This window comes from Coregonus lavaretus (assembly GCF_964263955.1).
Source record: "Coregonus lavaretus genome assembly, chromosome: 39".
NCBI lineage: Eukaryota > Metazoa > Chordata > Actinopteri > Salmoniformes > Salmonidae > Coregonus > Coregonus lavaretus.
The window spans coordinates 2,516,491-2,534,373 of record NC_140026.1 but is presented as its reverse complement, the minus strand read 5'-3'; the positions used below and the strand labels follow the sequence as shown (position 1 = coordinate 2,534,373).

The window sequence follows — 17,883 nt, the reverse complement described above, 5'->3', positions numbered from 1 at the left end:
CCCCTGGAACTTTCTCATGTTTTCAGCCAGGGGTGGAAGTCAGCATGTCAGCCCTCCCTCCAGTGTCACGACACAAGGAACAGGACGGCAATATGTATTTCGTCATCCACAGTGGCCCTTTTTCCCTCTAACTGTTGGCACAAGCAATCAAAGTCAATGGGCTACCTAGTCAGTTGCAGAACTCTATGCGTTCAACCGAAATGTGGCTTCCCCATTTAACCCAAACCCTTTGAATCAGAGAGGTGCAGAGGGCTGAGTTAATCGACATCAATGTCATGGGCGCCCGGGGAGCAGTTGTTTTGGGGGTTAACTGCCTTGCTCAAGGGCAGAACGGCAGATTTTTCAACCTTGCCGTCTCAGGATTTAAAACAACCAACCTTTCAGTTACTGTCACAACGCTCTAACCGCTAGGCTACCTGCCTCCCCTCATTTTTCTCATCAGAGGACGCTGCTACTCTATACAACAAGACAGGGGAAATCTAACCATATTGGCTTCCCTGTTCTACAGTTTAACAGGTTTCCAGCGATCACTGTGAAAACCCCTCAGCCCTTTTAAGGATTCTGAGAGATTTTTTTGGCAAAGGCAACTTGACTCTGTTACGGATAACACTCTCCAGCTAGAGATCAGTCAGTATAGTAATTCCTTACTTTACTTTCTGGGTCTTAGGGAAGAAGTGTGGTGGGGGTTTACTTCGCCCTCACCAGGCATCAGAGCCCCACACAGCTATCTGTTACTCCCAAGTCCACAAAGCTTCAGCTTTTCCTAGTCCATTTTTTACTGTGATTGGTTCACCCAGCCGGGCCACTGCCTGCTTTACTTCCCCATCTTACAGGAGCGAGCGGCTGAGGAGATCTCTCTGCACTTGACTACCCTACTCCATGGAGCAGGGCCAAGACCAGTTACGTAGCTGTCCTACTGCAATCGTTTCCTTCTTCCTCCGGCTATGTTGCCTGACGTCTTAAGTCATGGTACTGGCTGCTCTGTCCCCATAGAGGCCACTTCCTGCATCTATCCAGACTGACTTGCTGCAACCTGGTAGAAGTGACAACCCCATGTGGGTCCTGGGAGACCCCATCCCGAATGCGACAAAATATTTTGCTGCGTGAAAATTAGTTTTATATTGGAAGCACTGTGCGACTAGGAAAAAATCTCCCAGATAATAACTTTTGTAATGATAAGGCTTCCCTAGAGTGCGTTAGAGAAACAAGCGAGTGCAGACTTGTCAACATCATGGTTGTACCATTACTGAAGCGAGAACGGTTAGCTTCTAGCCCAACCAGGTCAAAAGATCTGACCCATATTACCGGCCCGATATTTTTATCTTCCAATAGCGGATCGCCGGAACCACATTTTATACTCATATATCATGTCATGAGCCGTTCTAAAACTACTCTCAAGTCATTAACCATGTGTTTACACTTTGTTCAGTCACCCGACGTTTTAAAGAGACAGTGTACAATTTTTTATGTAATGCATCTCAATAGGAAAATAGTGCCTTTACACAATGTAGAAACCTAATATTCCACAAATTACTGTAATTTCAATGACAGGTATTCGTATACACATTTTAGCTTTTATAATAAACTAATGTCTTTACAGTGTTACATATTAGTTTCTAGGGCACAACATATGCTTCAAAAGTAGCTAGAATTCATGTAGGCACAATATACGCTGTATCTCAATCAATATAACAAATATTATTTTCTGGTGCTCCTAACTCCTAAATGTCATGTGGTGCTCCTAACTTTAAATGTTGAGAGCACCAGTGTTACCAATGAAAAATGTTATTTTAGAGCCCTGCGATAGGTCCTGGCCGCTATCGTCATGCAGTGTTTATATCCTAGCGAACAAAGCAATTGTCTATCCTCACCCGGATGCTTTAGCCCTCGGGGCATAGCCAGGGAGAGAGGGAACAGAAAAGAGAACAGAAAGAAGGGAAAGAGACAGGCCCTTGGAAAAGAGTGCCAGCCCCTTCTGCACGCTCTCTGTTTTACAGTTGTTTACTTCCTCTTGGAGAAGTGGTATGACTAAACAGCTTGTTCCTTCCTACTCTCTGTTTTCCATGGTCCTATGCTCCTTGCAGGATCTTTAGGATGGAGAGAAAGTTCACCGTTGTTAAGGTCCTTTAGTGAAAGACAGTGCAACAGTTTATCCATAGCTGTTGTGTTGTCTCTAAGGGGGGCACGTTGCTTACACCCTGTCTTTAAGCCTTTACGTACACACACACACACACACATAGACACACACAGACACGGACACATGCGTGCAAGCATGTGTGTGTGTATGTGCGGGTGCGTGCATGTGTGTGTGTTTGTTAAGTGAGGGGGTGGCTGAAGTTGTTATATGTCTTTTGAGGGCAGTGGAACAACTGAGGTTAGCTGGCTAGGCTTGCTACCTGACAACTTAACAAAGGGCCTACAAGCATCTATTCTATTCTCATTCCATCTTCCTTTCCTCCAATAAAGAGGAAGGAACCAGTGTGAAATCATGCAGTGTGGGGCCATACAGAGAAATTGGACAGAAAATAAACACGCCATTAACCGCTACAATTTTTTCTCACAGTCTTTGTACATTTCTTTAGAATGCTTTTCTCTGTATTTCTCTTTGTGACGGTAAAGAGGCATGAACTAATAGGTCTGTCATCTTATAGGAAGTAGAGGGGTTTGTCAGAAGAACTGTAGTTCAGAGATCGTTGGCAGGACAGAATGGAACACACCTTGCTCTGTGTGCTACTCTGTAAGTACTGAGTTAGTGTGTTTGTGTATCAACACTTATTACCTGATCTACTAAGGCTTTGATGGAAAAAAGGAATGAGACAATGTAAATTAAGACAGTTTCAATTATTTAGATGTTTTGTGTGTTTTATCCCTAATTGATAAAACAGTGCACATGCTTATTAGTAAATGGCACTAAAGTGGGATTGCAGCAAATGCGCTGTAGGTCTACAGATGTAGGATCTTAATTTGGTCACTCTTGTTGCTGAGAATTTTCCTGCTCCAAAGGAAATGCAGATGAGCCTTGTGATATACATAAATTAACTGAAAACCCACACTAACTTATTAAAGATGCAGTATGCAGAAATCGCTCTGCCATTTTCTGGTTGCTAAAATTCTAGTAGTTCACCTAATTTCAGTTTATGTGACAAAACAAGCAAGTATAGTGTAGAGAATCATTGTACCATCTAAACCGCTGTGAAAATATATTTTCCATAAGCAACAATTTTGTGTTTTCAGCTGTTTGAAGCTGGTGTACATAACCAAAAGTAAAAGATTTTTTTTTTAAACATAGAAAAAGTGAACATAGAACTGATCTACCGCTTCTTATATTTGCTTTTAATGAGAATGACAGATCTATAACTCACATTTCTATATGAATTTTGTTGGGTCGCTCAAAAAGTTACATATTGCAGCTTTAACAGTATTGCACTTTTCTTGTAGCCTACTTTTGGCCAACTAATAGCCTAACCACCGATCAAGCAACATTATTGACTAGTTTTTCAAATCATGTTGCTGCAGGATTATTTTGCTGTGACAATACAGGTCAAATTAAGATCCTACACCTGCATATGAAGTGAGAGTGAGTGACCGTGCAGACCTGGGTGGTGTGGTGGTGTGGTGTGCATTTAACCAGGTCAGCACTCAGGAACTAAAGAGGAACTGTCAATGACAGTGAATACAAAATGCTATATTTGTTGGATGTGCTATAGTATCAGGATGTGATTATTGTAAATGGTTGAGAGTTCCTTCGCTATTGTTATAGTTAACTGTACCAAGAGATTGTGTGGTTTTTGGTCTCTGTACTTTCTCTATGTCCAGAACATCAGGTTTAGTTTTATTGGGATGAATCTTGTGCTGGAGGCAAAGCTGAGCTATATTCACTAGATGGGCCAGCTGCAAGTCTAACTTGTCTACATATCAAAAAAAATAAAAAATGTAAACAAAATACGCTTTTTGGTCGGAATTTAGGGTTAGGCATGAGGTTAGAAGTGTGGTAAAAGTTAGGGTTAAGGTTAGGTTTAAAATCCAATTTGATGACTTTGTGGCTGTGCCAGCTTGTGACTACCCTGCAGAGCTGCCTCCAGTACATGAGTCATCCTAATAAATGCAAACCTGCTGCAGAACATGTCAATATCCATTTAAAGCTGCAGTCCGTAATTCACCCTGCCGCTTGTTGTGGTATACGGCTGAAGAATGGGGCTAGAGTAATTAATTAATGTACATTGTTTGTTTACACTGACATTGTTAACAAACATTGTCATAAAATAACAGTATATTTTGTGTTATGATGAGATATGACAGTTGTACTACCCTTACGGAAAAAACACTTGAATTTCACATGTGATCGCATGTGATCACGTGATCTCATGAGAAGTTACTGTGATAACATAATTAATAATGATTGGATTTATATAGTGCTTTTCTACCAACTGAGTTACTCAAAGCGCTTTACATAGTAGGGGGAAACTCAGCTCATCCACCAGCAATGCGTTGCACCCACCTCAGTGATGCACGGCGACCATCTTTGTGTCAGAACGCTCACCACACATCAGCTATTAGGTGGAGAGGTGAGGAGTGATACAGTGCCTTCAGAAAGTATCCATACCCCTTGACTAATTCCACATTTTGTTGTGTTACAGCCTGAATTCGAAATGGATTAAATTATGTATTTTTCTCAACCATCTACACACAATACCCATAATGACAAAGTGAAAACATGTTTTTAGAAATGTTTGCAAATGTATTGAAAACAAAAATATCTCATTTACATAAGTATTCACACCCCTGAGTCATTACTTTATAGAATCACCTATGGTAGCGATTACAGCTGTGAGTCTTTATGGGTAAGTCTCTAACAGCTTTCCACACCTGGTCTGTGCAACATTTGCCCATTATTCTTAAAAAAATTATTCAAGCTCTGTCAAATTGTTTGTTGATCATTGCTAGACAACCATTTTCAGGTCTTGACATAGATTTTCAAGTAGATTTAATTCAACCACTCAGGAACATTCACTGTCTTCTTGGTAAGCAACTCCATTGTAGATTTGGCCTTGTGTTTAAGGTTATTGTCCTGCTGAAAGGTGAATTCATCTCCCAGTGTCTGATGGAAAGCAGACAACCAGATTTTTCTCTAGGATTTTGCCTGTGCTTAACTTCGTTTCTTTTTTATGCTGAAAAACTCCCCAGTCCTTAACGATTACAAGCATACCCATAAACTGATGCAAATCAAATCAAATCAATTCAAAACAAATTGTATTGGCCACATGCGCCGAATACAACAGGTTCAGACATTACAGTGAAATGCTTACTTACAGCCCTTAACAAACAGTGCATTTATTTTTAATAAAAAAAGTAAAATAAAACAACAACAAAAAGTGTTGAGAAAAAAAAGAGCAGAAGTAAAATAAAATAACAGTAGGGAGGCTATATATATAGGGGGGTACCGGTGCAGAGTCAATGTGCGGGGGCACCGGCTAGTTGAGGTAGTTGAAGTAATATGTACATGTGGGTAGAGTTAAAGTGACTGCATAAATAATTAACAGAGTAGCAGCAGCGTAAAAAGATGGGGTGGGGGTGGGGGGGGCAGTGCAAATAGTCCGGGTAGCCATGATTAGCTGTTCAGGAGTCTTATGGCTTGGGGGTAGAAGCTGTTGAGAAGTCTTTTGGACCTAGACTTGGCACTCCGGTACCGCTTGCTGTGCGGTAGCAGAGAGAACAGTCTATGACTAGGGTGGCTGGAGTCTTTGACAATTTTGAGGGCTTTCCTCTGACACCGCCTGGTATAGAGGTCCTGGATGGCAGGAAGCTTGGCCCCAGTGATGTAATGGGCCGTACGCACTACCCTCTGTCGGAGGCCAAGCAATTGCCATACCAGGCGGTGATGCAACCAGTCAGGATGCTCTCGATGGTGCAGCTGTAGAATTTTTTGAGGATCTGAGGACCCATGCCAAATCTTTTCAGTCTCCTGAGGGGGAATAGGCTTTGTTGTGCCCTCTTCACGACTGTCTTGCTGTGTTTGGACCATGATAGTTCGTGGGTGATGTGGACACCAAGGAATTTGAAGCTCTCAACCTGTTCCACTACAGCCCCGTCGATGAGAATGGGGGCGTGCTCAGTCCTCTTTTTTTTCCTGTAGTCCACAATCATCTCCTTTGTCTTGGTCACGTTGAGGGAGAGGTTGTTATCCTGGCACCACACGGCCAGGTCTCTGACCTCCTCCCTATAGGCTGTCTCATCGTTGTCGGTAATCAGGCCTACCACTGTTGTGTCGTCGGCAAACTTAATGATGGTGGAGTCGTGCCTGGCCATGCAGTCATCGGTGAACAGGGAGTACAGGAGGGGACTGAGCACGCACCCCTGAGGGGCCCCTGTGTTGAGGATCAGTGTGGCAGATGTGTTGTTACCTACCCTTACCACCTGGGGGCGGCCCGTCAGGAAGTCCAGGATCCATTTGCAGAGGGAGGTGTTTAGTCCTAGGATCTTTAGCTCCTTAGCAGTCACCACTTGAAAATATGAAGAGTGGTACTCATCATTAATGTGTTGTATTGGATTTGCTCCAACCATAACACTTTGTATTCAGGACAAAAAGTGTATTGCTTTGCCACATGTTTTGCAGTATTACTTTAGTGCATCGTTGCAAACAGGATGCATGTTTTGGAATATCTGTATTCTGTACAGGCTTCCTTCTTTTCACTCTGTCAATTAGGTTAGTATTGTGGAGTAACCACAATGTTGTTGATCGATCCTCAGTGTTCTCCTATCATAGCTATTCAACTCTGTAACTGTTTTGAAGTCACCATTGGCCTCATGTTGAAATCCCCGAGTGGTTTCCTTCCTCTCCAGCGACTTAGTGAGGAAGGACACCTGTATCTTTGTAGTGACTGGGTGTATTGATACACCATCCAAAATGTAATGAATAACTTCATCATGTTCAAAGGGATATTTAATGTGTGCTCTTTTTATTTTTACCCATCTACCAATAGTTGCCCTTCTTTGAGAGACATTGGAAAACCTCCCTGGTCTTTGTGGTTGAATCTATGTTTGAAATTCACTTCTCGACTTAGGGACCTTACAGATAACTGTCTGTGTGCGATACAGAGATGAGGTAGTCATTCAAAAATCATGTTAAACACTTATTGCACACAGAGTGAGTCCATGCAACTTATTATGTGACCTGTTAAGCACAATTCACTCCTGAACTTATTTAGGCTTGCAAAACAAAGGGGTTGAATACTTATTTACTCAAGAAATGAATGCTTTTCATTTTGTATTAATTTGTAAACATTTCAAAAAACATAATTTCACTTTGACATTATTGGGTATTGTGTGTAGGCCAGTGACAAAAAATCTCAATTGAGTCAATTTGAAATTCAGGCTGTAACACAACAAAATGTGGAAAAAGTAAAGGGGTGTGAACACTTTCTGAAGACACTGTATTATGCCAATCAGGAATGAGGGGGATGATTAGGTGGCCATAATGGAATGACGCCTGGTTGGGAATTTTGCCATTACCCCAGGGTTAACACCCCTAGTCTTACAATAAGTGCCATGGGATTTGTTATAACCACAGAGAGTCAGGACAACCATTTAACTTCCTATCTAAAAGACAGCACCCTAAGCAGGGCAATGTCCACTTCATTGCCATCTCCTAAAACCAGAGGGAAGAGTTCCCCCTACTGGCCCTCCAACACCACTTCCAGCAGTATCTGGTCTCCCATCCAGAGACAGACCAGGCCCGACCCTGCTTCATTTCAGAGGCAAGCCAGCAGTGGGATGAAGGGTGGTATGCTGCTGGCATGTGACAACATGTAAAAGCGACATGTGATAATATTAAACTACACATGTGAAAATATTTGAGCACGTGAACAAATTAATGTGACAACATGGGGATTCAAAATTTCAACGCGATACCATGGAACTACACTTGACAACATTTTCACATCTGAAACTGCAAATTCGATTTTCACATGTGAATTTTTTTCACATGTGAAAATGCAATTCTACAGAGAGTTAGGTTTTCCCATGTATATGTTTTTCACACGTGAAAATGAAAATTCTATTTTCACGTGAAAGTTTTGCAATTCATATGTTATTTTTCTCACATGTGAAAAGGTGGTGTTAACATGAATTTAATAAATGTGAACATAACATATGGTTTCATGATTGACCTCACGTGTCTCTTGTTTTCACATGTGAAATTTCAGCTCAACATTTGAAAACAGCTATTTCACATGTAAAAATGCGATTTTCACATGAAACCGCACATCTCACGTGAGTTGTTTTTTGCAAGGGATGTAATGAAATGGTATAGGGGTTTTAAGGTAATTGATGTGCTGTACATTTGACATGATCACTTAGTGCTGACTTTCAATATGACCCCACATGGGATTTGAAACTCACAACCTCTGGATTTGAGGTACACTGATCTTTCTGCTACGCTACAAAGTCTGTAGCATTCTCAGAAGTCCCCTACAGTTGAATTACCTATATATCTCCGCACTTTGCAAAATAATGCCATCTGCATTGCTATTTTAGTTATCAGTTAATCTGACTATTCTCTCATCATTGATTTCATTTATTGGATTCAGCAATTTGAGGGTTTTCTGTATAATTGTCTAATGTTGATGTGGCATATTACTCTTATCAATGTTACTCCTGAATCACTATGATAAATATAATAGGTTTTATTGAGTGTATTTTAAACAAAGCTGAGATTGACTTTGAAGTTCAAAGTGTAGGAATACAGGTGAAATCAGTTATTGACACAGATATGGTGGCGTGGCAGGATGATCGGAATGTCGTGAACCAAAAGGTTGGTTCAAAATCCCAGGTGAGGACATGTTGAATTTAGTCACATGCAGAGGGTCTCAGATATAATTGCAGTGTACAGCGAAAGACTTAAGCTCTGAGGTCCAACAGTTCAGGTGTGAATGATTCAATAATCAAATATACATATTTACAACTGTGACAATGATAAATACAAATGTCCATTGGGGTGTGGGCAGGGTAATTGTCGGTATCAGGCTGTGATGCAGTTTGACAGTATGCTCTTGATGGTGCTCCTGTAGAATACTGTGAGGGCCTCCTGAGGTTAAAGAGTCGCTGTCGTGCCTTCCTCACAACGGTTTCCGTGTGGTTTGACCATTTCAGCTCCTCGGAGATGTGTACGCTGAGGAACTTTACGTTTTTGACCATCTCCACGGCGACCCCATTGATGAGGATGGGGGCGTGCCCAGCCTGGTTCTTCCTGAAGTCCGCAATCATCTCCTTTGTTTTGCTTAAGGTGAGGGAGAAGTTGTTTACTTGGCACCACACCGTCAGAGTGCCTACCTCCTCCCTGTAGGCCGTCTCGTCGTTGTTGGTAATCAATCCTACCACTGTCGTGTCGTCAGTGAACTAGATGATGTAGTTGGAACTGTGTGAGGCCATGCAGTTGTGGGTATATAGGGAGTACAGGAAGGGACTCAGGAAGCACCGTTGTGGGGCCCCCATGTTGAGAATCCATGTTGAGGAGGTAATGTTGCCTACCTTCACCACCTGGGGGCTGCCTGTCAGGAAGTCCAGGACCCAGTTGCATTGGGAGGAGTTCAGTCCCAGTGCTGTGAGATTGCTGGTGAGCTTAGAGGGCACTTTGGTATTGACGGCCGAGCTGTAGTCAATGAACAGCATCCCCACATATGCATTCCTCTTGTCCAGGTTGGTGAGGGCAGCATGCAGTTCAATGGCCATTGTGTCGTCCGTGGATCTGTTGGGGTGGTAGGGGAATTGGAGAGGGTCGAGTGTGTCGGGGAGGGAGGAGGTGGTGTAGTCTTTGACAAGTTTCTCGAAGCACTTCATAATGACGGAAGTTAGTGCTACGGGTCGGTAGTCATTCAGTTCAGTTACTTTCCCTTTCTTGGTCAAGGGGATGATAATGGACACCTTGAATAATACTTTCAGTATAAATAAACAAACACAATGTAATAATTTATGTCAAAGTGTTCCAAATAGGAAAGTTGAAAACAGTGAGACTGCGTGACATTCTGGGGATATCCTAACGACACATTTTATTCTGCAGTGCATCACCTGTGAAATGTAATGTGAAAAGTATCCACATCTGAAATTTCATATGAAATACCATCACATGTGAATTGTTCCAAAACCACATGGTTTTCCATGATTTCACATGTGAAAGGTTATTTCATCACATGTGAAGATCCACGTGAAACTTAATGTGAAATATCATCACGTTAAGTGTTCCAAAACGTGATTTCCTACATGTGGAATCATGTGTTTTTTCTATAATGGTAAGCTAATGAGGTTATTAAAAGTTATGCTCTTTTAGAATTAATGGCTATTATTCATTTAAAAGTGAAAAATCTATGTAGAAATCACAGATTGCTCCTTTAAAATATAGGTCAGGAACTATTTGTTAATCAGTAACATGAATATGGCATGTTGTTATTTATTGCAAGCTAATATTGGTGCAATGTTACTTTCTTTGTTGTAGTGCTGAGTACACTCATCAACTCTGGACACTCTGAAGATGATGATGGTAGATATTTGTTCACTTCATCAAGCCTCCATCTCTTAATGCTTCATTCTATTTCTTTATTTGTGATTTTTAAAGCTGCTTACATGTGTAAGGCAATTGTTTCATTCTGGTTTGATTTTGAGCAGGAGTGGCAAAGGCTGTTCTGACCATACACCCCAACAGCTCCCAGTTACAGTAGCTACTCATGTATCCAGTTTAGGTAATATGTCTAATCTGTGATATGTTTTCACAGCTCTGCCCAAAGCTACACTGACTGTAAAGCCAAACCCTGCATACCATGGAGAGACAGTTACTCTGACGTGTTCAGTAGGGTCTGACAGTATCTGGCGCTATCAGTGGTACAAAGACAGGAATGATAATGTAGTATCCCAGTCTGTCAGACACACTATAACAGGAGACACCCTCACCATCAGTAGTGTTGCTGAGTCTGACCAGGGTCTCTACTGGTGTCAGGGAGAGAACCGGTCCAAATCCATATCATCAATCATCAGTGATCCTTTCACCATCACTGTGAATGGTGAGTTACTTTGTTGTCTGTTTTGTTGTCATAGAGATGGACACTATTTATGTCATATTATATAGACACAGTGTACAAAACATTAGGAACACCTACCTAATATTGAGTTGCACCCCCTTTTGCCCTCAGAACAGCCTCAATTCATCAGGGCATTGACTCTACAAGGTCTCGAAAGCGTTCCACAGGGATGCTGGCCCATATTGACTCCAATGCGTCCCACAGTTGTGTCAAGTTGGCTGGATGTCCTTTGGGTGGTGCACCATTGTTGATGCACACAGGAAATTGTTGAGTGTGAAAAACCCAGCAGTGTTGCAGTTCTTGATACACTCAAACTGGTGCACCTGGAACCTACTACCATAGCCCGTTGAAATGCACTTAAATCTTGTCTTGCCCATTCACCCTCTTAATGGCAAACATACACAATCCATGTCTCAAAGTTTAGAAATCCTTCTTTAACCTATCTCCTCCCCTTCATCTACACTGATTGAAGTGGATTTAACAAGTGACATAAATAAGGGATAATAGCATTCACCTGTTCAGTCTAATCCTGGAAAGAGCAGGTGTTCCTAATGTTTTGTACACTCGGTGTATGTAGACATGGTCTGTGTGCAATGTTCCTTCAATTTCTTTCAGCACTGAGCCAATTTCAAGTCTGCTGAGCGCAAACTTGAACATTGTGAAAATTCTGTGCAACTTCCGGAGCGTGTTTACTGTGAACACTGAGACTGTACCCACTTTAAGTTACAGTATTAACAGTGGCCACATAGACTACTGTGGGTATTTGATCATAATGTAGGCCTACCAGAGTGGCCTACCATCAAAAATAATGGAGAAAAATACATCCCATAACATTTTACCATGGAAATAGCTGTTCTATTATTCAGCCTACAGTAGCAGCCAATGTGTGGGGTTCAATGTAGACCTACATTCCATTAAACTTTGAGAACAAAAAAACATACAGGGCTTGACATTAACCTGTTTATCCACTTGTCCTTCAGACCAGGAGGTGACTGAAAATGTCAAGAAAGCACTTTACAAAATAAAATGCATCATTATTCCCATGCCATTATTAGCAAATCAAACAAATTATGCTATGCTCTGCCAATTGGCAAGTTAGCTTATTCAGGCCGTCTCAAAACACAACACTGCCCCATTAAGGCATAACAAAGGCTCTTTACCTGACTCCCTTTTCAAAGATGGCTAAAAATGCACACATTTTGTGCTCTTGTAGGAAGCAACCACTCCCCCATTGTTGACTAGAAATTAGCTATAACTGGGCTAATAACTCACTAACTAGCAAATAATATGAACAACAGACTTTGCTACATGCAGCTCTCACTTTGAGCTCAAAACAAGCTCATCTACTTGCGACTGCTCATACAGTCCAGTTCAAAGTGAATTGCACAGATCCATATATGGCAATGGATATTTGCATAATAGGCCTACTACAGCTCTGATTGGTTATGGCGCACCGGTCTGTGTAGAGGGCCTGAGTCGGGAAGTCAGTGTAATGGAATCCTACGCCAGTGCGCTCTGTTTACAGGAAGATATATTGCACAGTTAGTTTTGCATACTAAGTCTTGCATAGTTTGTTTTGTTTCGGCATGTTACATTGAGAGTGGCTAATATTGCGTTGATTTGATCACAATCCACACAGTAGAGTGCAACGTTGATAGTGTTAACTAAATGGGAAAATCAATCTCGTTCTTCTCTGCTTGCGTTTGTATTTTTTGTGCCCACGGAAGTTCCCCGGTCCCGCGTACGCGCAGTTTAGAGGGGACATTGCCGGTGTGTATGTAAATCCAAAAATAAAAGTTACCATATTACCTACTAAAGTAAGGTAATATTGGTACTCAACGTTGCGCTCTACTGTGTGGATTGTGATCAAATCAACGCAATATTAGCCACTCTGCATTTGTCTTCATATTTAACTGTGTTTCCACAGCTCTGCCCACGGCCTCAGTGAAGATAGTCACTCCACAGGGTCTCCTCTACCCTGGAGAGACAGTCACTCTGCAGTGTAACATATCAGACTACACAGACTGGACGTACCGCTGGTTCAGAGACAACCAAGAGCTTCCCATTCAGAACAGAAACACCATCACCATCTCATTCCCTCACCAGGCTGGTCAGTATGACTGTTATGGGACAAGGACAGGTCGGCCCCAGAATTCATATGGCAGCTTTTCTCTCCCCATCATCATCACGGGTGAGCTCACTGTTGGTCTTCAATCTAGACTTTCTAAATTCAGAGCCACTGAGGGTTAATATAAATGTATACACTGTATACACACTTAATATAAATATACTGTAAACACTGTCAATTCTAACTGAATGGAGTCAACATTCCATATGTAAAATAGACTTTAATCACAAAGTTACAGAAACAGCTGAATTACCAGGCATGTATCCAGATGTGTTCTGCTTTATTTCACAGCTCTGCCCAAAGCTACACTGACTGTAAAGCCAAACCCTGTGTTCCCTGGAGAGACAGTTACTCTGACGTGTTCAGTAGGGTCTGACAGTAGCTGGAGCTATCAGTGGTACAAAGACAGGAATGATAATGTAGTATCCCAGTCTGGTTACAGTAACATTGGAGTCTCTCACACCATCAGTAGAGCTGGTGTGTCTGACCAGGGTCAGTACTGGTGTGAAGGGAACAGAGTATCTAGACCCACATCTTCACAACCAAGTGATCCTGTCACTCTCACTGTTAAAGGTACATTACTTTGTTCTGTTCTCTCTCTTGCCATACAGATAGATAGACACTGTTGTTGTTGAGTCAATCATGTAGACATTTTCTGTGTGTCTGTAGACTATTCTGCCTCACTGAATGTTTAACCTTTACCCATCAAGAGGACATATCATGCAGCAGATCAGATCCATGTTTTCCAGATGCATCACACACATTTCTTGATTCCAACAGATAGTCGTCCGACGGCTACACTGAGTTCTGACCAAGCGAACGTATTCACAGGAGACAGTGTGACACTGACCTGTACTGTAGAGTCTTCTGTGTAAAAAACATGTCATTTAAGTGTTGATGTTAATATAGTTTTAGATTTGCACTCCCCTAGAAAATATGATCTCTCAACTAAATTGTCAAAATATGGGCTATCCTACTTTCTTTTCATGCTCTATACTCTAAACCAATATAACCTCTATCAGAGTCTGTGCTGTTCTCTCTCCAGTCGTAGCTCCTGGATCCTCTACATCAGTCCTAGTAGGAGTGGTTGTGGGTCTGGTTGTTGCTGGTGTTCTACTGGTCATTCTCCTGGTCCTGCTGTGGAGAAATCAAAACAACAAAGGTGATACTTTGGCTGTTTCTCATTTAATACAAAACATTCTATTACATGTTTAGGAGAGACATTTCTAAATATACATGTTTGAAGAAAGTTCAGTACATAACACAATGCATTTGTCATTACAGGTTCCTGTTTCATCAGAATATTCTGGTGAGTACACCTGTCTCTCAACTATATTGATACGTACAGTATAACATCTTCTCTGTGCTTCCTATGCTGAGTATCTCTCTCCCTGTAGGCCCCCTCAGCCCCAGAGCACCAACCAGGACCCCCAACAGGACCAAGGATCTACCCAGGGCCAGGCTCCTGATACTGGGTATACACATCAGCAGCATGGTCAGTCTCTCAGCCCAGACCTCTACCACTCTCCTCTCTCTGTAACCTCATACACTGGCTTATCAACATCCACTTTATATAACAACATGTTACCGTACAATGTGTCCCTAGACAAGCTAAGGGATAATCAACATAACTAACCTGCCTCTCTCTTCTTTGACCAACAGGTGGCACTAACATCTACGATACGATCAATCCCTCAGACAACAATGATAATGGTAGTGTAATGTAATGTTTTCAGTATGAATGTGTAGTAGCCTGCTTCTCTTCATTTAATATGACATGTAGAGTTTGACTAAGTGGAGGTGTTTGTGTATTATGTCTCAGATGCTGCTGGTGCTTCTGCTGCTGGACCAAGTCATGTGACTTACGCCCAGATTCAACTGAAAAAGTTGGACAAGAAAAAGAAAGGTGACTCTCAACTGTGACATATATTGATAATTTTTTTTAGCAATGTATCTAAGATGAGTTACAATATGTGTACATATATATATTAATATATAGGGGGAGAACAAGTATTTGATACACTGCCGATTTTGCAGGTTTTCCTACTTACAAAGCATGTAGAGGTCTGTAATTTTTATCATAGGTACACTTCAACTGTGAGAGACGGAATCTAAAATCACATTGTATGATTTTTAAGTAATTCATTTGCATTTTATTGCATGACAAAAGTATTTGATTCATCAGAAAAGCAGAACTTAATATTTGGTACAGAAACCTTTGTTTGCAATTACAGAGATTTCCTGTAGGTCTTGACCAGGTTTGCACACACTGCAACAGGGATTTTGGCCCACTCCTCCATACAGACCTTCTCCAGATCCTTCGGGTTTCGGGGCTGTCGCTGGGCAATACGGACTTTCAGCTCCCTCCAAAGATTTTCTATTGGGTTCAGGTCTGGAGACTGGCTAGGCCACTCCAGGACCTTGAGATGCTTCTTACGGAGACACTCCTTATTTGCCCTGGCTGTGTGTTTCGGGTTGTTGTCATGCTGGAAGACCCAGCCATGACCAATCTTCAATGTTCTTACTGAGGGAAGGAGGTTGTTGGCCAAGATCTCGCGATACATGGCCCCATCCATCCTCCCCTCAATACGGTGCAGTCGTCCTGTCCCCTTTGCAGAAAAGCATCCCAAAAGAATGATGGTTCCACCATGCTTCACGGTTGGGATGGTGTTCTTGGGGTTGTACTCATCCTTCTTCTTCCTCCAAACACCAAAAGAGTTTAGACCAAAAAGCTCTATTTTTGTCTCATCAGACCACTTGACTTACTCCCATTCCTCCTCTGGATCATCCAGATGGTCATTGGCAAACTTCAGACGGGCCTGGACATGCGCTGGCTTGAGCAGGGGGACCTTGCATGCACTGCAGGATTTTAATCCATGACGGCGTAGTGTGTTGCTAATGGTTTTCTTTGAGACTGTGGTCCCAGCTCTCTTCAGGTCATTGACCAGGTCCTGCCGTGTAGTTCTGGGCTGATCCCTCACCTTCCTCATGATCATTGATGCCCCACGAGGTGAGATCTTGCATGGAGCCCCAGACTGAGGGTGATTGACCGTCATCTTGAACTTCTTCCATTTTCGAATAATTGCGCCAACAGTTGTTGCCTTCTCACCAAGCTGCTTGCCTATTGTCTTGTAGCTCATCCCAGCCTTGTGCAGGTCTACAATTGCATCCCTGATGTCCTTACACAGCTCTCTGGTCTTGGCCATTGTGGAGAGGTTGGAGTCTGTTTGATTGAGTGTGTGGACAGTTGTCTTTTATACAGGTAACGAGTTCAAACAGGTGCAGTTAATACAGGTAATGAGTGGAGAACAGGAGGGCTTCTTAAAGAAAAACTAACAGGTCTGTGAGAGCCGGAATTCTTTCTGGTTGGTAGGTGATCAAATATTTATGTCATGCAATAAAATGCAAATGAATTACTTAAAAATCATACAATGTGATTTTCTGGATTTTTGTTTTAGATTCCGTCTCTAACAGTTGAAGTGTACCTATGATAAAAATTACAGACCTCTACATGCTTTGTAAGTAGGAAAACCTGCAAAATCGGCAGTGTATCAAATACTTGTTCTCCCCACTGTATATAAACATATTCACAAGTTCTCTGCTCTTCCCCCTCCTGCTCAGTAAAGAGAGATTATCCAAAAGAAAATCCTCTCTACTCTGAAGTGATGACAGGGAAAGTCACCGGTAAGAACCATTCTACAGGTTGGCAGTCATTAAAACCTTAATTCGTAATTTCTGCTTTTGTGATGAAGAGGTAGAATATGCAATAAGCTAATTCCTTCATTTGTTGACTGGAAATGTCCATTGTCAGCAGCAGCTGGACCTGTTGACGTGACCTATGCTGAGGTTGACCTCCAAAAGAAGGTCAAAGCCAAGAAGAAGAGAGGTAAGACTAGACATCCCTCCCTCCATATTCCCCCTATCAGAACCTCACTCCTCTTTGACCCCATATTGAATACATTTATATTATTCTGTAGATTATTCTGGATATTATTCTGTTCATAATTATGGATATTATTATGGATATTATTATGGATATAACTATTATATTATACTGATGTTTATCCTCCTACAAAAACAGCAACCCCACCTGTAGCAGATTCAGTCTATTCTCAAGTGAAGCCACACACAGTCCCAGGTAAGACTAATAGCCACATGCTATTGACACTAATACAGGTGAAGGATCTTAATTTGACCAGTTTCTCACAGAAGGAAAATACTCCTGCAGCAAAAGGATATGTGAATTATTGTGTGTATTAGAATACATGGACATTTTTGTAGGGCTTGATACATTTGTAGTTGGGGAAAATCAAGTCTGAAATTCTGAAGTGGAAATACAAAACTTTAGAAGCCTCTTTTAAACCTTGAATACGCTACAAGATTGCATTTCCTACTGTGCAGGAAATGTTCTGCAACAACAGGATGATCATTTTAAGATGCTGCACCTGTATTATACTTATGGAACTAATGCTCTGATATCAAAGTATACTGCACCTATTTAAAGTATACCTCTAAAGAAATATGATATGTTACAGGTCCTTGAAGGAAATGGAGGGATAAATCACTTTGTGTGGTGATATGTTACAGGTCCTTGAGGGAGATGGATGGATATATAACTTTGTGTGGTGATATGTTACAGGTCCTTGAGGGAGATGGAGGGATAAATAACTTTGTGTGGTGATATGTTAC

At 41.7% G+C, this 17,883-nt stretch overlaps 1 protein-coding gene and 1 long non-coding RNA gene across 2 annotated transcripts in view; one reads left to right on the top strand and one right to left on the bottom strand.

Annotated features, from left to right (window-relative positions):
- LOC311112645 (CD48 antigen-like) overlaps positions 1-17,883 on the bottom strand; it is a gene marked incomplete at its 3' end in the record, with an annotated part of 116,198 nt that overhangs the window by 66,693 nt on the left and 31,622 nt on the right. The gene's annotated exons all lie outside the window — the stretch shown is intronic.
- Positions 14,240-15,071, top strand: LOC311112777. Its single transcript, XR_014610904.1, has 5 exons — positions 14,240-14,356; positions 14,479-14,503; positions 14,592-14,689; positions 14,857-14,907; positions 15,017-15,071. It is a non-coding gene; the product is annotated as an uncharacterized lncRNA (long non-coding RNA).